Raw genomic sequence first — 23,792 nt, forward strand, 5'->3', positions numbered from 1 at the left:
ACACAGACACAGACACAGCAACAGCTATAGCCACAGCTCCAGCCACAGACACAGCTTCAGCCTCAGCCACAGCTCCAGCCAGAGCTCCAGCCACAGACACAACCACAGCTCCAGCCAGAGCTCCAGCCACAGACACAGCTCCAGCCACAGCCACAGCTCCAGTCACAGCTCGAACCACAGTCACAGTTACAGACACAGACACAGCCACAGCTACAGCTGTAGTCACAGCCACAGTCACAGGCACAGCTAGAGACCTAGCCATAGCCACAGACACAAGCCACAGCTCCAGCCACAGCTTCAGCCACAGCCATAGACACAGCTACAATCACAGACACAGACATAGCAACAGCTATAGCCACAGCTCCAGCCACAGCTTCTGCCACAGCCATAGACACAGCTACAATCACAGACACAGACACAGCAACAGCTATAGCCACAGCTCCAGCCACAAACACAGCCACAGACACAGCTTCAGCCTCAGCTCCAGCCACAGCTCCAGCTGCAGCCACAGCCACAGACACACACAGACAGCCACAGCTCCACCCACAGTCACAACCACAGCTCCAGCCAGAGCGACAGCCAGAGCTCCAGCCACAGCCACAGCTCCAGCCACAGCCACAGCCATAGACACAGCTACAATCACAGACACAGACACAGCTACAGCCAGAGCTCCTGCCACAATCAGACACACACACAGCCACAGCTCCAGCCCCATCCACAGCCACAGACACACACAGCCCCAGCCACAGCTCCAGCCCCAGCCACAGCTCCAGCCACAGCCACAGCTCCAGCCCCATCCACAGCCACAGACACACACAGCCACAGCCACAGCTCCAGCCACAGCTCCAGCCACAGCCACAGCCACATTCACAGCCACGGCCACAGCCACAGCTCCAGTCACAGCCACGGCCACGGCCACAGCCACAGCTCCAGTCACAGACACAGACACAGCCACAGCCACAGCCCCAGGCACAGACACAGCCCCAGGCACAGACACAGCCCCAGGCACAGACACAGACACAGCCACAGCCCCAGGCACAGACACAGACACAGCCACAGCCCCAGGCACAGACACAGCCACGGAAACAGCCACAGACACAGACACAGTCAGACACAGCCACAACCACAGCTTCAGTCGCAGCCACAGCCATGGTCGCAGCCACAGCCACGGTCGCAGCCACGGTCGCAGCCACAGCCACGGTCGCAGCCACAGCCACGGTTGCAGCCACAGCCACGGTCGCAGCCACAGCCACGGTTGCAGCCACAGCCACGGTCGCAGCCACAGCCACGGTCGCAGCCACGGTCGCAGCCACAGCCACGGTCGCAGCCACAGCCACGGTCGCAGCCACAGCCACGGTCGCAGCCACAGCCATGGTCGCAGCCACGGTCGCAGCCACAGCCACGGTCGCAGCCACGGAAACAGCCACAGCCAGAGCTCCAGTCGCAGTCACAGACACAGTCACAGACACAGTCATAGACACAGTCATAGTCAGCCGCAGCCACAGCCATAGCTCCAGACACAGACACAGACACAGACACAGCTCCAGCTACGGAAACAGCCACAGCCAGAGCTCCAGTCGCAATCGCAGTCGCAGACATAGACAGTCATAGTCATAGTCATAGTCATAGTCAGACACAGCCACAGCTCCAGCCACAGACACAGACACAGACACAGCCACAGCCCCAGCCCCAGCCACAGCCACAGACACACACAGACAGCCACAGCTCCAGTTTCACCCACAGCCACAACCACAGCTCCAGCCAGAGCGACAGCCAGAGCTCCAGCCACAGCCACAGCTCCAGCCACAGCCAGAGCTCCAGCCTCAGCTCCAGTCACAGCTCGAACCACAGTCACAGTTACAGACACAGACACAGCCACAGCTACAGCGACAGCCACTGCTGTAGCCACAGTCGCAGTCACAGTCACAGCCACAGCTCCGGCCATAGCCCCAGTCACAGACACAGACACAGCCACAGCCCCAGCCACAGCCACAGCCACAGCTCCAGCCACAGCCACAGCTCCAGCCCCATCCACAGCCACAGACACACACAGCCACAGCCACAGCTCCAGCCACAGCCACAGCCACATTCACAGCCACGGCCACAGCCACAGCTCCAGTCACAGCCACGGCCACGGCCACAGCCACAGCTCCAGTCACAGACACAGACACAGACACAGACACAGCCACAGCTCCAGTCACAGCCACGGCCACGGCCACGGCCACAGCCACAGCTCCAGTCACAGACACAGACACAGACACAGACACAGCCACAGCCCAGGCACAGACACAGACACAGCCCCAGGCACAGACACAGCCCCAGGCACAGACACAGCCCCAGGCACAGACACAGACACAGCCACAGCCCCAGGCACAGACACAGACACAGCCACAGCCCCAGGCACAGACACAGACACAGCCCCAGGCACAGACACAGTCAGACACAGCCACAACCACAGCCACGGTCGCAGCCACAGCTACGGTCGCAGCCACGGAAACAGCCACAGAAACAGCCACAGCCAGAGCTCCAGTCGCAGTCACAGACACAGACACAGCCACAGCCCCAGTCACAGACACAGACAGCCACAGCCCCAGGCACAGACACAGCCACGGAAACAGCCACAGACACAGACACAGTCAGACACAGCCACAACCACAGCTTCAGTCGCAGCCACAGCCACGGTCGCAGCCACGGTCGCGGTCGCAGCCACAGCCACGGTTGCAGCCACAGCCATGGTCGCAGCCACGGTCGCAGACACAGCCACGGTCGCAGACACAGCCACGGTCGCAGCCACAGCCATGGTCGCAGCCATGGTCACAGTCACGGTCGCAGCCACGGAAACAGCCACAGCCAGAGCTCCAGTCGCAGTCACAGACACAGTCACAGACACAGTCATAGACACAGTCATAGTCAGCCACAGCCACAGCCATAGCTCCAGACACAGACACAGACACAGCTCCAGCTACGGAAACAGCCACAGCCAGAGCTCCAGTCGCAATCGCAGTCGCAGACACAGACAGTCATAGTCATAGTCATAGTCATAGTCAGACACAGCCACAGCTCCAGCCACAGACACAGACACAGACACAGCCCCAGCCACAGCCCCAGCCCCAGCCACAGCCACAGACACACACAGACAGCCACAGCTCCAGTTTCACCCACAGCCACAACCACAGCTCCAGCCAGAGCGACAGCCACAGCTCCAGCCACAGCCAGAGCTCCAGCCTCAGCTCCAGTCACAGCTCGAACCACAGTCACAGTTACAGACACAGACACAGCCACAGCTCCAGCCACAGCCAGAGCTCCAGCCTCAGCTCCAGTCACAGCTCGAACCACAGTCACAGTTACAGACACAGACACAGCCACAGCTACAGCGACAGCCACTGCTGTAGCCACAGTCGCAGTCACAGTCACAGCCACAGCTCCGGCCATAGCCCCAGTCACAGACACAGACACAGCCACAGCCACAGTCACAGCTCCAGCCCCAGTCCCAGCCACAGACACAGCTACAGCCACCATTCCAGCCACAGCCACAGACACAGCTTCAATCACAGACACAGCTCCATTCACAGTCACAGCCAGAGCTCCAGCCACAGCCACAGTTCCAGCTGTAGCTACAGACACAGCTCCAGCCACAGCTCCAGCTCCAGCTCCAGCCACAGCTCCAACCACAGACACAGCTACAATCGCAGACACAGACACAGCAACAGCTATAGCCACAGCTCCAGCCACAGACACAGCTTCAGCCTCAGCCACAGCCACAACTCCAGCTGCAGACACAGCCCCAGACACCCACAGCCACAGCCACAGCTCCAGCCAGAGCTCCAGCCACAGCCAGAGCTCCAGCCACAGCCACAGCTCCAGCCAGAGCTCCAGCCACAGACACAACCACAGCTCCAGCCAGAGCTCCAGCCACAGACACAGCTCCAGCCACAGCCACAGCTCCAGTCACAGCTCGAACCACAGTCACAGTTACAGACACAGACACAGCCACAGCTACAGCTGTAGTCACAGCCACAGTCACAGGCACAGCTAGAGACCTAGCCATAGCCACAGACACAAGCCACAGCTCCAGCCACAGCTTCAGCCACAGCCATAGACACAGCTACAATCACAGACACAGACACAGCAACAGCTATAGCCACAGCTCCAGCCACAGCTTCAGCCACAGCTTCAGCCACAGCCATAGACACAGCTACAATCACAGACACAGACACAGCAACAGCTATAGCCACAGCTCCAGCCACAAACACAGCCACAGACACAGCTTCAGCCTCAGCTCCAGCCACAGCTCCAGCTGCAGCCACAGCCACAGACACACACAGACAGCCACAGCTCCACCCACAGCCACAACCACAGCTCCAGCCAGAGCGACAGCCAGAGCTCCAGCCACAGCCACAGCTCCAGCCACAGCCACAGCCATAGACACAGCTACAATCACAGACACAGACACAGCTACAGCCAGAGCTCCTGCCACAATCAGACAGACACAGCCACAGCTCCAGCCCCATCCACAGCCACAGACACACAGAGCCCCAGCCACAGCTCCAGCCCCAGCCACAGCTCCAGCCACAGCCACAGCTCCAGCCCCATCCACAGCCACAGACACACACAGCCACAGCCACAGCTCCAGCCACAGCCACATTCACAGCTCCAGCCACAGCCACATTCACAGCCACGGCCACAGCCACAGCTCCAGTCACAGCCACGGCCACGGCCACAGCCACAGCTCCAGTCACAGACACAGACACAGCCACAGCCACAGCCCCAGGCACAGACACAGCCACAGCCACAGCCCCAGGCACAGACACAGCCCCAGGCACAGACACAGCCCCAGGCACAGACACAGCCCCAGGCACAGACACAGACACAGCCACAGCCCCAGGCACAGACACAGCCACAGCCACAGCCCCAGGCACAGACACAGCCCCAGGCACAGACACAGCCCCAGGCACAGACACAGCCCCAGGCACAGACACAGACACAGACACAGCCCCAGGCACAGACACAGTCAGACACAGCCACAACCACAGCCACGGTCGCAGCCACAGCTACGGTCGCAGCCACGGAAACAGCCACGGAAACAGCCACAGCCAGAGCTCCAGTCGCAGTCACAGACACAGACACAGCCACAGCCCCAGTCACAGACACAGACACAGACACAGCCACAGCCCCAGGCACAAACACAGCCACGGAAACAGCCACAGACACAGACACAGTCAGACACAGCCACAACCACAGCTTCAGTCGCAGCCACAGCCACGGTCGCAGCCACAGCCACGGTCGCAGCCACGGTCACAGCCACAGCCACGGTCGCAGCCACAGCCATGATCGCAGCCACAGTCGCAGCCACAGCCACGGTCGCAGCCACGGAAACAGCCACAGCCAGAGCTCCAGTCGCAGTCACAGACACTGTCACAGACACAGTCACAGACACAGTCACAGACACAGTCATAGTCAGCCGCAGCCACAGCCATAGCTCCAGACACAGACACAGACACAGACACAGCTCCAGCTACGGAAACAACTACAGCCAGAGCTCCAGTCGCAATCGCAGTCGCAGACACAGACAGTCATAGTCATAGTCATAGTCATAGTCATAGTCATAGTCATAGTCATAGTCAGACACAGCCACAGCTCCAGCCACAGACACAGACACAGACACAGACACAGCCCCAGCCACAGCCCCAGCCCCAGCCACAGCCACAGACACACACAGACAGCCACAGCTCCAGTTTCACCCACAGCCACAACCACAGCTCCAGCCAGAGCGACAGCCAGAGCTCCAGCCACAGCCACAGCTCCAGCCACAGCTCCAGCCACAGCCACAGCTCCAGCCACAGCTCCAGCCACAGACACAGACACAGACGCAGACACAGCCCCAGCCCCAGCCACAGCCACAGCCCCAGCCCCAGCCACAGCCACAGACAAACACAGACAGCCACAGCTCCAGTTTCACCCACAGCCACAACCACAGCTCCAGCCAGAGCGACAGCCACAGCTCCAGCCACAGCCAGAGCTCCAGCCACAGCCAGAGCTCCAGCCACAGCTCCAGTCACAGCTCGAACCACAGTCACAGTTACAGACACAGACACAGCCACAGCTACAGCGACAGCCACTGCTGTAGCCACAGTCGCAGTCACAGTCACAGCCACAGCTCCGGCCATAGCCCCAGTCACAGACACAGACACAGCCACAGCCACAGTCACAGCTCCAGCCCCAGCCCCAGCTACAGACACAGCTACAGCCACCATTCCAGCCACAGCCACAGACACAGCTTCAATCACAGACACAGCTCCATTCACAGTCACAGCCAGAGCTCCAGCCACAGCCACAGTTCCAGCTGTAGCTCCAGCCACAGCTCCAACCACAGACACAGCTACAATCGCAGACACAGACACAGCAACAGCTATAGCCACAGCTCCAGCCACAGACACAGCTTCAGCCTCAGCCACAGCCACAGCTCCAGCTGCAGACACAGCCCCAGACACCCACAGCCACAGCCACAGCTCCAGCCAGAGCTCCAGCCACAGCCAGAGCTCCAGCCACAGCCACAGCTCCAGCCAGAGCTCCAGCCACAGCCAGAGCTCCAGCCACAGCCACAGCTCCAGCCAGAGCTCCAGCCACAGACACAACCACAGCTCCAGCCAGAGCTCCAGCCACAGACACAGCTCCAGCCACAGCCACAGCTCCAGTCACAGCTCGAACCACAGTCACAGTTACAGACACAGACACAGCCACAGCTACAGCTGTAGTCACAGCCACAGTCACAGGCACAGCTAGAGACCTAGCCATAGCCACAGACACAAGCCACAGCTCCAGCCACAGCTTCAGCCACAGCCATAGACACAGCTACAATCACAGACACAGACATAGCAACAGCTATAGCCACAGCTCCAGCCACAGCTTCAGCCACAGCCATAGACACAGCTACAATCACAGACACAGACACAGCAACAGCTATAGCCACAGCTCCAGCCACAAACACAGCCACAGACACAGCTTCAGCCTCAGCTCCAGCCACAGCTCCAGCTGCAGCCACAGCCACAGACACACACAGACAGCCACAGCTCCACCCACAGCCACAACCACAGCTCCAGCCAGAGCGACAGCCAGAGCTCCAGCCACAGCCAGAGCTCCAGCCACAGCCAGAGCTCCAGCCACAGCCAGAGCTCCAGCGACAGCCAGAGCTCCAGCCACAGCCACAGCTCCAGCCACAGCCACAGCCATAGACACAGCTACAATCACAGACACAGACACAGCTACAGCCAGAGCTCCTGCCACAATCAGACACAGACACAGCCACAGCTCCAGTCACAGCTCGAACCACAGTCATAGTTACAGACACAGCCACAGCCACAGCTGTAGCCACGGTCGCAGCCACAGTCACAGGCACAGCTAGAGACCTAGCCATAGCCACAGACACAAGCCACAGCTCCAGCCACAGCTCCAGCCACAGCCATAGACACAGCTACAATCACAGACACAGACACAGCTCCAGCCACAGCTACAATCACAGACACAGACACAGCTCCAGCCACAGACACAGCTACAGCCACAGCTCCTGCCACAGTCACAGCCACAGCTACAATCACAGACATAGCCACAGCTCCAGTCACAGCTCGAACCACAGTCACAGTTACAGACGCAGCCACAGCTACAGCGACAGTCACAGTCACAGGCACAGCTAGAGACCTAGCCATAGCCACAGGCACAAGCCACTGCTCCAGCCACAGACACAGTAACAGACACAGTAACAGACACAGCCACAGCTCCGGCCATAGCCCCAGCCACAGTCACAGACACAGACACAGACACAGACACAGACACAGACACAGCCACAGCAACAGCCACAGCTCCAGCCCCAGCCACAGCCAGAGCCCCAGCCCCAGCTACAGACACAGCCACAGACACAGCTTCAATCACAGGCACAGCCACAGCCACTGCCACAGCTCCAGCTACAACCACAGCCACAGCTCCAGATGCAGCTCCAGCCACAGCTCCAGCCACTGCCACAGCTCCAGCCACAGACAGAGCCACAGCCACAGCTCCAGCCACAGACAGAGCCACAGCCACAGCTCCAGCCACAGCTCCAGCCACAGCCACAGCCACAGCTCCAGCCACAGCCACAGTCACAGTCACAGACACAGCCACAGCTCCAGCCACAGCTCCAGCCACAGACAGAGCCACAGCTCCAGCCACAGCCACAGCTCCAGCCACAGCCACAGACACAGCCACAGATGGAGCCACAGCCACAGATGGAGCCACAGCCACAGTCACAGCTCCAGCCACAGACACAGCCACAGACACAGCCACAGCTCTGGCCACAGCCACAGCCAAAGCCACATCTACAGCTCCAGCCACAGCTCCAGCCACAGCCATAGACACAGCCACAGACACAGCCACAGACCCAGTCACAGACACAGCCACAGCCACAGATACAGCTCCAACCACAGCTCCTGCCACAACCACACACATTCAGGATACAGTCACAGCTCCAGTCACAGCCACAGCCCCAGATACAGCCCCAGACACTGCTACAGCCACAGCTCCAGACCCAGCCACAGCCACAGCTACAGCTCCAGACACTGCTACAACCACAGCTCCAGTCACAGCCACAGCCCCAGATACAGCCCCAGACACAGCTACAACCACAGCTCCAGACCCAGCCACAAACACAGCTACAGCTCCAGCCACAGCCAGAGCCCCAGCCCCAGCCTCAGCCTCAACCACAGCTCCAGTCACAGCCACAGCCCCAGATACAGCCCCAGACACAGCTACAACCACAGCTCCAGTCACAGCCACAGCCCCAGATAGAGCCCCAGACACTGCTACAACCACAGCTTCAGTCACAGCCACAGCCCCAGATACAGCTACAACTACAGCTCCAGTCAAAGCCACAGCCCCAGATACAGCTACAACTACAGCTCCAGTCACAGCCACAGCCCCAGATACAGCCCCAGACACTGCTACAACCACAGTTCCAGCCACAGTCACAGTCATAGCTACAGCCATAGCCACAGACACAGCTACAGCTCCAGTCACAGTCACAGCCACAGCCACAGCCAAAGCCACATCTACAGCTCCAGCCACAGCTCCTGCCACAACCACAGACACATTCAGGATACAGTCACAGCTCCAGCCACAGCCACAGCTACAGACACAGCCACAGACCCAGTCACAGACACAGCCACAGTCACAGCTCCAGCCACAGCCACAGCCCCAGATACAGCCCCAGACACTGCTACAACCACAGCTCCAGCCACAGTCACAGCCATAGCTACAGCCATAGCCACAGACACAGTTACAGCTACAGTTACAGCCACAGTCACAGCCACAGTTCCGGCCACAACCACAGCCACATCTACAGCTCCAGCCACAAACACAGACACATTCAGGATACAGTCACAGCTACAGACAGAGCCCCAGCCACAGCAACAGCCACAGCTCCAGCCCCAGCCACAGCCACGTTCACAGCCACGGCCACAGCCACAGCTCCAGTCACAGCCACGGCCACGGCCACGGCCACAGCCACAGCTCCAGTCACAGACACAGACACAGACACAGCCACAGCTCCAGTCACAGCCACGGCCACGGCCACGGCCACAGCCACAGCTCCAGTCACAGACACAGACACAGACACAGACACAGCCACAGCTCCAGCCACAGACACAGCTACAGCCACAGCTCCTGCCACAGTCACAGCCACAGCTACAATCACAGACATAGCCACAGCTCCAGTCACAGCTCGAACCACAGTCACAGTTACAGACGCAGCCACAGCTACAGCGACAGTCACAGTCACAGGCACAGCTAGAGACCTAGCCATAGCCACAGGCACAAGCCACAGCTCCAGCCACAGACACAGTAACAGACACAGTAACAGACACAGCCACAGCTCCGGCCATAGCCCCAGCCACAGTCACAGACACAGACACAGACACAGACACAGACACAGACACAGCCACAGCAACAGCCACAGCTCCAGCCCCAGCCACAGCCAGAGCCCCAGCCCCAGCTACAGACACAGCCACAGACACAGCTTCAATCACAGGCACAGCCACAGCCACCGCCACAGCTCCAGCTACAACCACAGCCACAGCTCCAGATGCAGCTCCAGCCACAGCTCCAGCCACTGCCACAGCTCCAGCCACAGACAGAGCCACAGCCACAGCTCCAGCCACAGACAGAGCCACAGCCACAGCTCCAGCCACAGCTCCAGCCACAGCCACAGCCACAGCTCCAGCCACAGCCACAGTCACAGTCACAGACACAGCCACAGCTCCAGCCACAGCTCCAGCCACAGACAGAGCCACAGCTCCAGCCACAGCCACAGCTCCAGCCACAGCCACAGACACAGCCACAGACACAGCCACAGATGGAGCCACAGCCACAGATGGAGCCACAGCCACAGTCACAGCTCCAGCCACAGACACAGCCACAGATACAGCCACAGCTCTGGCCACAGCCACAGCCAAAGCCACATCTACAGCTCCAGCCACAGCTCCAGCCACAGCCATAGACACAGCCACAGACACAGCCACAGACCCAGTCACAGACACAGCCACAGCCACAGATACAGCTCCAACCACAGCTCCTGCCACAACCACACACATTCAGGATACAGTCACAGCTCCAGTCACAGCCACAGCCCCAGATACAGCCCCAGACACTGCTACAGCCACAGCTCCAGACCCAGCCACAGCCACAGCTACAGCTCCAGACACTGCTACAACCACAGCTCCAGTCACAGCCACAGCCCCAGATACAGCCCCAGACACAGCTACAACCACAGCTCCAGACCCAGCCACAAACACAGCTACAGCTCCAGCCACAGCCAGAGCCCCAGCCCCAGCCTCAGCCTCAACCACAGCTCCAGTCACAGCCACAGCCCCAGATACAGCCCCAGACACAGCTACAACCATAGCTCCAGTCACAGCCACAGCCCCAGATAGAGCCCCAGACACTGCTACAACCACAGCTTCAGTCACAGCCACAGCCCCAGATACAGCTACAACTACAGCTCCAGTCAAAGCCACAGCCCCAGATACAGCTACAACTACAGCTCCAGTCACAGCCACAGCCCCAGATACAGCCCCAGACACTGCTACAACCACAGTTCCAGCCACAGTCACATTCATAGCTACAGCCATAGCCACAGACACAGCTACAGCTCCAGTCACAGTCACAGCCACAGCCACAGCCAAAGCCACATCTACAGCTCCAGCCACAGCTCCTGCCACAACCACAGACACATTCAGGATACAGTCACAGCTACAGACACAGCCACAGCTACAGACACAGCCACAGACCCAGTCACAGACACAGCCACAGTCACAGCTCCAGCCACAGCCACAGCCCCAGATACAGCCCCAGACACTGCTACAACCACAGCTCCAGCCACAGTCACAGCCATAGCTACAGCCATAGCCACAGACACAGTTACAGCTACAGTTACAGCCACAGTCACAGCCACAGTTCCGGCCACAACCACAGCCACATCTACAGCTCCAGCCACAAACACAGACACATTCAGGATACAGTCACAGCTACAGACAGAGCCCCAGCCACAGCAACAGCCACAGCTCCAGCCCCAGCCACAGCCACGTTCACAGCCACGGCCACAGCCACAGCTCCAGTCACAGCCACGGCCACGGCCACGGCCACAGCCACAGCTCCAGTCACAGACACAGACACAGACACAGCCACAGCTCCAGTCACAGCCACGGCCACGGCCACAGCCACAGCTCCAGTCACAGACACAGACACAGACACAGCCCCAGGCACAGACACAGCCCCAGGCACAGACACAGCCACAGACACAGCCCCAGGCACAGACACAGCCCCAGGCACAGACACAGCCCCAGGCACAGACATAGACACAGCCACAGCCCCAGGCACAGACACAGACACAGACACAGCCCCAGGCACAGACACAGTCAGACACAGCCACAACCACAGCCACGGTCGCAGCCACAACTACGGTTGCAGCCACGGAAACAGCCACGGAAACAGCCAAAGTCAGAACTCCAGTCGCAGTCACAGACACAGACACAGCCACAGCCCCAGTCACAGACACAGACACAGACAGCCACAGCCCCAGGCACAGACACAGCCACGGAAACAGCCACAGACACAGACACAGTCAGACACAGCCACAACCACAGCTTCAGTCGCAGCCACAGCCACGGTCGCAGCCACGGTCGCAGCCACGGTCGCAGCCACGGTCGCAGCCACAGCCACGGTCACAGCCACAGCCACGGTCGCAGCCACGGTCGCAGCCACAGCCACGGTCGCAGCCACAGCCACGGTCGCAGCCACGGAAACAGCCACAGCCAGAGCTCCAGTCGCAGTCACAGACACAGTCACAGACACAGTCATAGACACAGTCATAGTCAGCCACAGCCATAGCTCCAGACACAGACACAGACACAGACATAGACACAGCTCCAGCTACGGAAACAGCCACAGCCAGAGCTCCAGTCGCAATCGCAGTCGCAGACACAGACAGTCATAGTCATAGTCATAGTCATAGTCAGACACAGCCACAGCTCCAGCCACAGACACAGACACAGACGCAGACACAGCCCCAGCCCCAGCCACAGCCACAGCCCCAGCCCCAGCCACAGCCACAGACACACACAGACAGCCACAGCTCCAGTTTCACCCACAGCCACAACCACAGCTCCAGCCAGAGCGACAGCCACAGCTCCAGCCACAGCCAGAGCTCCAGCCTCAGCTCCAGTCACAGCTCGAACCACAGTCACAGTTACAGACACAGACACAGCCACAGCTCCAGCCACAGCCAGAGCTCCAGCCTCAGCTCCAGTCACAGCTCGAACCACAGTCACAGTTACAGACACAGACACAGCCACAGCTACAGCGACAGCCACTGCTGTAGCCACAGTCGCAGTCACAGTCACAGCCACAGCTCCGGCCATAGCCCCAGTCACAGACACAGACACAGCCACAGCCACAGTCACAGCTCCAGCCCCAGCCCCAGCCACAGACACAGCTACAGCCACCATTCCAGCCACAGCCACAGACACAGCTTCAATCACAGACACAGCTCCATTCACAGTCACAGCCAGAGCTCCAGCCACAGCCACAGTTCCAGCTGTAGCTACAGACACAGCTCCAGCCACAGCTCCAGCTCCAGCTCCAGCCACAGCTCCAACCACAGACACAGCTACAATCGCAGACACAGACACAGCAACAGCTATAGCCACAGCTCCAGCCACAGACACAGCTTCAGCCTCAGCCACAGCCACAACTCCAGCTGCAGACACAGCCCCAGACACCCACAGCCACAGCCACAGCTCCAGCCAGAGCTCCAGCCACAGCCAGAGCTCCAGCCACAGCCACAGCTCCAGCCAGAGCTCCAGCCACAGACACAGCTCCAGCCACAGCCACAGCTCCAGTCACAGCTCGAACCACAGTCACAGTTACAGACACAGACACAGCCACAGCTACAGCTGTAGTCACAGCCACAGTCACAGGCACAGCTAGAGACCTAGCCATAGCCACAGACACAAGCCACAGCTCCAGCCACAGCTTCAGCCACAGCCATAGACACAGCTACAATCACAGACACAGACACAGCAACAGCTATAGCCACAGCTCCAGCCACAGACACAGCTTCAGCCTCAGCTCCAGCCACAGCTCCAGCTGCAGCCACAGCCACAGACACACACAGACAGCCACAGCTCCACCCACAGCCACAACCACAGCTCCAGCCAGAGCGACAGCCAGAGCTCCAGCCACAGCCAGAGCTCCAGCCACAGCCAGAGCTCCAGCCACAGCCACAGCTCCAGCCACAGCCACAGCCATAGACACAGCTACAATCACAGACACAGACACAGCTACAGCCAGAGCTCCTGCCACAATCAGACACAGACACAGCCACAGCTCCAGTCACAGCTCGAACCACAGTCATAGTTGCAGACACAGACACAGCCACAGCCACAGCTGTAGCCACGGTCGCAGCCACAGTCACAGGCACAGCTAGAGACCTAGCCATAGCCACAGACACAAGCCACAGCTCCAGCCACAGCTCCAGCCACAGCCATAGACACAGCTACAATCACAGACACAGACACAGCTCCAGCCACAGCTACAATCACAGACACAGACACAGCTCCAGCCACAGACACAGCTACAGCCACAGCTCCTGCCACAGTCACAGCCACAGCTACAATCACAGACATAGCCACAGCTCCAGTCACAGCTCGAACCACAGTCACAGTTACAGACACAGCCACAGCTACAGCGACAGTCACAGTCACAGGCACAGCTAGAGACCTAGCCATAGCCACAGGCACAAGCCACAGCTCCAGCCACAGACACAGTAACAGACACAGTAACAGACACAGCCACAGCTCCGGCCATAGCCCCAGTCACAGACACAGACACAGCAACAGCCACAGCCAGAGCCCCAGCCCCAGCTACAGACACAGCCACAGACACAGCTTCAATCACAGGCACAGCCACAGCCACCGCCACAGCTCCAGCTACAACCACAGCCACAGCTCCAGATGCAGCTCCAGCCACAGCTCCAGCCACTGCCACAGCTCCAGCCACAGACAGAGCCACAGCCACAGCTCCAGCCACAGACAGAGCCACAGCCACAGCTCCAGCCACAGCTCCAGCCACAGCCACAGCCCCAGATACAGCTACAACTACAGCTCCAGTCACAGCCACAGCCCCAGATACAGCCCCAGACACTGCTACAACCACAGTTCCAGCCACAGTCACAGTCATAGCTACAGCCATAGCCACAGACACAGCTACAGCTCCAGTCACAGTCACAGCCACAGCCACAGCCAAAGCCACATCTACAGCTCCAGCCACAGCTCCTGCCACAACCACAGACACATTCAGGATACAGTCACAGCTCCAGCCACAGCCACAGCTACAGACACAGCCACAGACCCAGTCACAGACACAGCCACAGTCACAGCTCCAGCCACAGCCACAGCCCCAGATACAGCCCCAGACACTGCTACAACCACAGCTCCAGCCACAGTCACAGCCATAGCTACAGCCATAGCCACAGACACAGTTACAGCTACAGTTACAGCCACAGTCACAGCCACAGTTCCGGCCACAACCACAGCCACATCTACAGCTCCAGCCACAAACACAGACACATTCAGGATACAGTCACAGCTACAGACAGAGCCCCAGCCACAGCAACAGCCACAGCTCCAGCCCCAGCCACAGCCACGTTCACAGCCACGGCCACAGCCACAGCTCCAGTCACAGCCACGGCCACGGCCACGGCCACAGCCACAGCTCCAGTCACAGACACAGACACAGACACAGACACAGCCACAGCTCCAGTCACAGCCACGGCCACGGCCACAGCCACAGCTCCAGTCACAGACACAGACACAGACACAGCCACAGCCCCAGGCACAGCCCCAGGCACAGACACAGCCCCAGGCACAGACACAGCCCCAGGCACAGACACAGCCCCAGGCACAGACACAGACACAGCCACAGCCCCAGGCACAGACACAGACACAGACACAGCCCCAGGCACAGACACAGTCAGACACAGCCACAACCACAGCCACGGTCGCAGCCACAACTACGGTTGCAGCCACGGAAACAGCCACGGAAACAGCCAAAGTCAGAACTCCAGTCGCAGTCACAGACACAGACACAGCCACAGCCCCAGTCACAGACACAGACACAGACACAGACAGCCACAGCCCCAGGCACAGACACAGCCACGGAAACAGCCACAGACACAGACACAGTCAGACACAGCCACAACCACAGCTTCAGTCGCAGCCACAGCCACGGTCGCAGCCACAGCCACGGTCGCAGCCACGGTCGCAGCCACGGTCGCAGCCACAGCCACGGTCACAGCCACAGCCACGGTCGCAGCCACAGCCACGGTCGCAGCCACAGCCACGGTCGCAGCCACGGAAACAGCCACAGCCAGAGCTCCAGTCGCAGTCACAGACACAGTCACAGACACAGTCACAGACACAGTCATAGACACAGTCATAGTCAGCCACAGCCACAGCCATAGCTCCAGACACAGACACAGACACAGACACAGCTCCAGCTACGGAAACAGCCACAGCCAGAGCTCCAGTCGCAATCGCAGTCGCAGACACAGACAGTCATAGTCATAGTCATAGTCATAGTCAGACACAGCCACAGCTCCAGCCACAGACACAGACACAGACACAGCCCCAGCCACAGCCCCAGCCCCAGCCACAGCCACAGACACACACAGACAGCCACAGCTCCAGTTTCACCCACAGCCACAACCACAGCTCCAGCCAGAGCGACAGCCAGAGCTCCAGCCACAGCCACAGCTCCAGCCTCAGCTCCAGTCACAGCTCGAACCACAGTCACAGTTACAGACACAGACACAGCCACAGCTACAGCGACAGCCACTGCTGTAGCCACAGTCACAGTCACAGTCACAGCCACAGCTCCGGCCATAGCCCCAGTCACAGACACAGACACAGCCACAGCCACAGTCACAGCTCCAGCCCCAGTCCCAGCCACAGACACAGCTACAGCCACCATTCCAGCCACAGCCACAGACACAGCTTCAATCACAGACACAGCTACAGTCACAGTCACAGACAGAGCTCCAGCCACAGCCACAGTTCCAGCTGTAGCTCCAGCCACAGCTCCAACCACAGACACAGCTACAATCGCAGACACAGACACAGCAACAGCTATAGCCACAGCTCCAGCCACAGACACAGCTTCAGCCTCAGCCACAGCCACAACTCCAGCTGCAGACACAGCCCCAGACACCCACAGCCACAGCCACAGCTCCAGCCAGAGCTCCAGCCACAGCCAGAGCTCCAGCCACAGCCACAGCTCCAGCCAGAGCTCCAGCCACAGACACAACCACAGCTCCAGCCAGAGCTCCAGCCACAGACACAGCTCCAGCCACAGCCACAGCTCCAGTCACAGCTCGAACCACAGTCACAGTTACAGACACAGACACAGCCACAGCTACAGCTGTAGTCACAGCCACAGTCACAGGCACAGCTAGAGACCTAGCCATAGCCACAGACACAAGCCACAGCTCCAGCCACAGCTTCAGCCACAGCCATAGACACAGCTACAATCACAGACACAGACACAGCAACAGCTATAGCCACAGCTCCAGCCACAAACACAGCCACAGACACAGCTTCAGCCTCAGCTCCAGCCACAGCTCCAGCTGCAGCCACAGACACACACAGACAGCCACAGCTCCACCCACAGCCACAACCACAGCTCCAGCCAGAGCGACAGCCAGAGCTCCAGCCACAGCCACAGCTCCAGCCACAGCCACAGCCATAGACACAGCTACAATCACAGACACAGACACAGCTACAGCCAGAGCTCCTGCCACAATCAGACACAGACACAGCTCCAGTCACAGCTCGAACCACAGTCATAGTTGCAGACACAGACACAGCCACAGCCACAGCTGTAGCCACGGTCGCAGCCACAGTCACAGGCACAGCTAGAGACCTAGCCATAGCCACAGACACAAGCCACAGCTCCAGCCACAGCTTCAGCCACAGCCATAGACACAGCTACAATCACAGACACAGACACAGCTCCAGCCACAGCTACAATCACAGACACAGACACAGCTCCAGCCACAGACACAGCTACAGCCACAGCTCCTGCCACAGTCACAGCCACAGCTACAATCACAGACATAGCCACAGCTCCAGTCACAGCTCGAACCACAGTCACAGTTACAGACACAGCCACAGCTACAGCGACAGTCACAGTCACAGGCACAGCTAGAGACCTAGCCATAGCCACAGGCACAAGCCACAGCTCCAGCCACAGACACAGTAACAGACACAGTAACAGACACAGCCACAGCTCCGGCCATAGCCCCAGCCACAGTCACAGACACAGACACAGACACAGCCACAGCAACAGCCACAGCCAGAGCCCCAGCCCCAGCTACAGACACAGCCACAGACACAGCTTCAATCACAGGCACAGCCACAGCCACCGCCACAGCTCCAGCTACAACCACAGCCACAGCTCCAGATACAGCCCCAGACACTGCTAGCCCCAGATACAGCCCCAGACACTGCTACAACCACAGCTCCAGTCACAGCCACAGCCCCAGACACTGCTACAACCACAGCTCCAGTCACAGCCACAGCCCCAGATACAGCCCCAGACACTGCTACAACCACAGCTCCAGCCACAGTCACAGCCCCAGATACAGCCCCAGACACTGCTACAACCACAGCCCCAGATACAACCCCAGACACTGCTACAACCACAGCTCCAGCCACAGTCACAGCCCCAGATACAGCCCCAAACACTGCTACAACCACAGCTCCAGTCACAGCCACAGCCCCAGATACAGCCCCAGACACTGCTACAACCACAGCTCCAGTCACAGCCACAGCCCCAGATACAGCCCCAGACACTGCTACAACCACAGCTCCAGTCACAGCCACAACCCCAGATACAGCCCTAGACACTGCTACAACCACAGCTCCAGTCACAGCCACAGCCCCAGATACAGCCCCATACACTGCTACAACCACAGCTCCAGTCACAGCCACAGCCCCAGACACTGCTACAACCACAGCTCCAGTCACAGCCACAGCCCCAGATACAGCCCCAGACACTGCTACAACCACAGCTCCAGTCACAGCCACAACCCCAGATACAGCCCTAGACACTGCTACAACCACAGCTCCAGTCACAGCCACAGCCCCAGATACAGCCCCATACACTGCTACAACTATAGCTCCAGTCACAGCCACAGCCCCAGATACAGCCCCAGACACTGCTACAACCACAGCTCCAGCCACAGTCACAGCCCCAGATACAGCCCCAGACACTGCTACAACCACAGCTCCAGTCACAGCCACAGCCCCAGATACAGCCCCAGACACTGCTACAACCACAGCTCCAGCCACAGTCACAGCCCCAGATACAGCCCCAGACACTGCTACAACCACAGCTCCAGCCACAGTCACAGCCATAGCGACAGCCATAGCCACAGACACAGCTACAGCTCCAGTCACAGACACAGATACAGTCACAGCTCCAGCCACAAACACAAACACAAACACACAAACACAGCTCCAGCCACAGCCCCAGACACTGCCACAACCACAGCTCCAGCCACAGTCACAGCCCCAGATACAGCACCAGACACTGCTACAAACACAGCTCCAGCCACAGTCACAGCCCCAGATACAGCCCCAGACACTGCTACAACCACAGCTCCAGTCACAGTCACAGCCATAGCTACAGCCATAGCCACAGACACAGCCCCAGCTATAGAAACAGCTAGAGCCACAGACACAGCTAAAGTCAGAGACACTGCCACAGCCACAGCCATTGTGACAGCTACAGCTACAGCCCCAGCCGCAGCAACAGCCGCAGCCCCAGACCCAGCCGCAGCCCCAAACCCAGACGCAGCAATAGCCGCAGCCCCAGACCCAGACGCAGCAACAGCCGCAGCCCCAGATCCAGACGCAGCAACAGCCGCAGCCCCAGACCCAGACGCAGCCCCAGCCCCAGCCCCAGCCACAGCAACAGCCCCAGACCCAGACGCAGCCCCAGCCCCAGACCCAGACGCAGCCCCAGACACAGACCCAGCCCCAGCCGCAGCAACAGCCGCAGACCCAGACCCAGACGCAGCCCCAGCCCCAGACCCAGACGCAGCCCCAGACCCAGACCCAGACGCAGCCCCAGCCCCAGACCCAGACGCAGACCCCGCACATAATTAAAACATCAGCATGAGGATGTGTGAGATGTGATTATTTGCAAACATGAAAGGATTCTCAACAGCAAACTGTAAGCAAGTCACCTATCTGTCCCTCTTTGTGACTGTGGACCTTTTCTAAAGCATTGCTGGGTGCTCGGGTGCAGTGCTCCCCCTCTTTTGCTGCTGCACTGGACAGAGACAGCTGATCTGCTACCTCCCTTGCCCTGGATGACCTCAGCGAGTGACTTCTCTGTGCGGCTGCAGCCCACCACTTGAGCGGCCCCTTTAGCACCTTGAGCGGCCCCCGCCACTTCAGAAGACACCTGCAGAGATGTATGAGAATCTTCCGTGTCCGCGGCACTGCCTGAAGATTGTGTCAATGGCAGGTGGACTGGAGAGATGCTGGCCCCATCAGAAGGGCCCTGAGAAGTGCTTCCAGTTGGAGACAGCTGCTGCTCATCGTCTGCCATAAGGACCGGCTGGTCCTCCCTGCCAACTGGTGAGGTCCCAGGAGCTGTCACCCAGGGTCTTTGCTCCTGACTTCAGAGTCAGGGTGATGATGTGCGGGTCAGAGCGCTTACCATCGACTGTGTCTGCAACCTGCTTGGTTTGTCCCTCCTGGACAGTCACCAGGCTGCCCATGGAGGAAGCTTGGCACTCCAAAGAGTGGGCGATCACAGTGCACGTGGACTGAATGGGCACCTCCATAGTCCGGGCCAGAGCACACACACTCTCTGTTATACCCGCCAAATCTTCATGGACCTCACGCTGGATATCAGCGTCTGCTGCCTTACAGTCGACTCCAGAGGGTTATTATCTGACTCGGAATCAGTTTCTGGATCACCCCGGACACTCCCCTGACTGCCTGAGGCCTGCTCCACCACATTCTCCAACAGCTGCATGTGCGAACATGAAGTGCCCTCACCAGTGTGTATGTGACCCCTCTCCAATGTGCCAATCCCTGCCAAGGTGTCAGTATCTTTGATGGTACTTGGTGCTGAGAGAGGATGTGATGCTGAATCCTCTGAAGGTTCTTCCTCCTCAGCGGCACAGCTTCTGGCAGAGAGTGAGAGGAAGAGGCTTCTCCTGTGACAAAGAGACATAAGAAGGCATCACAGACATTGCCACATCAGCGCTATTACAAGACATTTATCAAATGTTCTATTGTCCAAATGAGTGATGAGACTCTGCAGACACTATGTACACACTTGAACGATCATCTGAAGTTTCAGATGATGATGCTTGCCAGGATTTCAATGTCTGAACTATATTAACCAGCTTCATTGAATAATGCCCACCCTCCATTAAACTTCCACTAGCCCTGTCCCCTTTTCTATCCATTTTGCCATCTCACCAAACCCACAGCTCCAGTCACAGCCACAGCCCCAGATACAGCCCCAGACACTGCTACAACCACAGCTCCAGTCACAGCCACAGCCCCAGGTACAGCCCCAGACACTGCTACAACCACAGCTCCAGTCACAGCCACAGCCCCAGATACAGCCCCAGACACTGCTACAACCACAGCTCCAGTCACAGCCACAGCCCCAGATACAGCCCCAGACACTGCTACAACCACAGCTCCAGCCACAGTCACAGCCATAGCTACAGCCATAGCCACAGACACAGTTACAGCTACAGTTACAGCCACAGTCACAGCCACAGTTCCGGCCACAACCACAGCCACATCTACAGCTCCAGCCACAAACACAGACACATTCAGGATACAGTCACAGCTACAGACAGAGCCCCAGCCACAGCAACAGCCACAGCTCCAGCCCCAGCCACAGCCACGTTCACAGCCACGGCCACAGCCACAGCTCCAGTCACAGCCACGGCCACGGCCACGGCCACAGCCACAGCTCCAGTCACAGACACAGACACAGACACAGACACAGCCACAGCTCCAGTCACAGCCACGGCCACGGCCACAGCCACAGCTCCAGTCACAGACACAGACACAGACACAGCCACAGCCCCAGGCACAGCCCCAGGCACAGACACAGCCCCAGGCACAGACACAGCCCCAGGCACAGACACAGACACAGCCACAGCCCCAGGCACAGACACAGACACAGACACAGCCCCAGGCACAGACACAGTCAGACACAGCCACAACCACAGCCACGGTCGCAGCCACAACTACGGTTGCAGCCACGGAAACAGCCACGGAAACAGCCAAAGTCAGAACTCCAGTCGCAGTCACAGACACAGACACAGCCACAGCCCCAGTCACAGACACAGACACAGACACAGACAGCCACAGCCCCAGGCACAGACACAGCCACGGAAACAGCCACAGACACAGACACAGTCAGACACAGCCACAACCACAGCTTCAGTCGCAGCCACAGCCACGGTCGCAGCCACAGCCACGGTCGCAGCCACGGTCGCAGCCACGGTCGCAGCCACAGCCACGGTCACAGCCACAGCCACGGTCGCAGCCACAGCCACGGTCGCAGCCACAGCCACGGTCGCAGCCACGGAAACAGCCACAGCCAGAGCTCCAGTCGCAGTCACAGACACAGTCACAGACACAGTCATAGACACAGTCATAGTCAGCCACAGCCACAGCCATAGCTCCAGACACAGACACAGACACAGACACAGCTCCAGCTACGGAAACAGCCACAGCCAGAGCTCCAGTCGCAATCGCAGTCGCAGACACAGACAGTCATAGTCATAGTCATAGTCATAGTCAGACACAGCCACAGCTCCAGCCACAGACACAGACACAGACACAGCCCCAGCCACAGCCCCAGCCCCAGCCACAGCCACAGACACACACAGACAGCCACAGCTCCAGTTTCACCCACAGCCACAACCACAGCTCCAGCCAGAGCGACAGCCAGAGCTCCAGCCACAGCCACAGCTCCAGCCTCAGCTCCAGTCACAGCTCGAACCACAGTCACAGTTACAGACACAGACACAGCCACAGCTACAGCGACAGCCACTGCTGTAGCCACAGTCACAGTCACAGTCACAGCCACAGCTCCGGCCATAGCCCCAGTCACAGACACAGACACAGCCACAGCCACAGTCACAGCTCCAGCCCCAGTCCCAGCCACAGACACAGCTACAGCCACCATTCCAGCCACAGCCACAGACACAGCTTCAATCACAGACACAGCTCCATTCACAGTCACAGCCAGAGCTCCAGCCACAGCCACAGTTCCAGCTGTAGCTCCAGCCACAGCTCCAACCACAGACACAGCTACAATCGCAGACACAGACACAGCAACAGCTATAGCCACAGCTCCAGCCACAGACACAGCTTCAGCCTCAGCCACAGCCACAACTCCAGCTGCAGACACAGCCCCAGACACCCACAGCCACAGCCACAGCTCCAGCCAGAGCTCCAGCCACAGCCAGAGCTCCAGCCACAGCCACAGCTCCAGCCAGAGCTCCAGCCACAGACACAACCACAGCTCCAGCCAGAGCTCCAGCCACAGACACAGCTCCAGCCACAGCCACAGCTCCAGTCACAGCTCGAACCACAGTCACAGTTACAGACACAGACACAGCCACAGCTACAGCTGTAGTCACAGCCACAGTCACAGGCACAGCTAGAGACCTAGCCATAGCCACAGACACAAGCCACAGCTCCAGCCACAGCTTCAGCCACAGCCATAGACACAGCTACAATCACAGACACAGACACAGCAACAGCTATAGCCACAGCTCCAGCCACAAACACAGCCACAGACACAGCTTCAGCCTCAGCTCCAGCCACAGCTCCAGCTGCAGCCACAGACACACACAGACAGCCACAGCTCCACCCACAGCCACAACCACAGCTCCAGCCAGAGCGACAGCCAGAGCTCCAGCCACAGCCACAGCTCCAGCCACAGCCACAGCCATAGACACAGCTACAATCACAGACACAGACACAGCTACAGCCAGAGCTCCTGCCACAATCAGACACAGACACAGCTCCAGTCACAGCTCGAACCACAGTCATAGTTGCAGACACAGACACAGCCACAGCCACAGCTGTAGCCACGGTCGCAGCCACAGTCACAGGCACAGCTAGAGACCTAGCCATAGCCACAGACACAAGCCACAG

General features: G+C 59.1%; 1 protein-coding gene across 5 annotated transcripts in view; it reads left to right on the top strand.

Annotated features, from left to right (window-relative positions):
* The window catches only part of st3gal4 (ST3 beta-galactoside alpha-2,3-sialyltransferase 4), a 189,949-nt gene that overhangs the window by 73,612 nt on the left and 92,545 nt on the right, over window positions 1–23,792 (top strand). The window lies entirely within an intron of this gene.

Source organism: Carcharodon carcharias, chromosome 25 (assembly GCF_017639515.1).
Source record: "Carcharodon carcharias isolate sCarCar2 chromosome 25, sCarCar2.pri, whole genome shotgun sequence".
In the NCBI taxonomy this organism is placed as follows: domain Eukaryota; kingdom Metazoa; phylum Chordata; class Chondrichthyes; order Lamniformes; family Lamnidae; genus Carcharodon; species Carcharodon carcharias.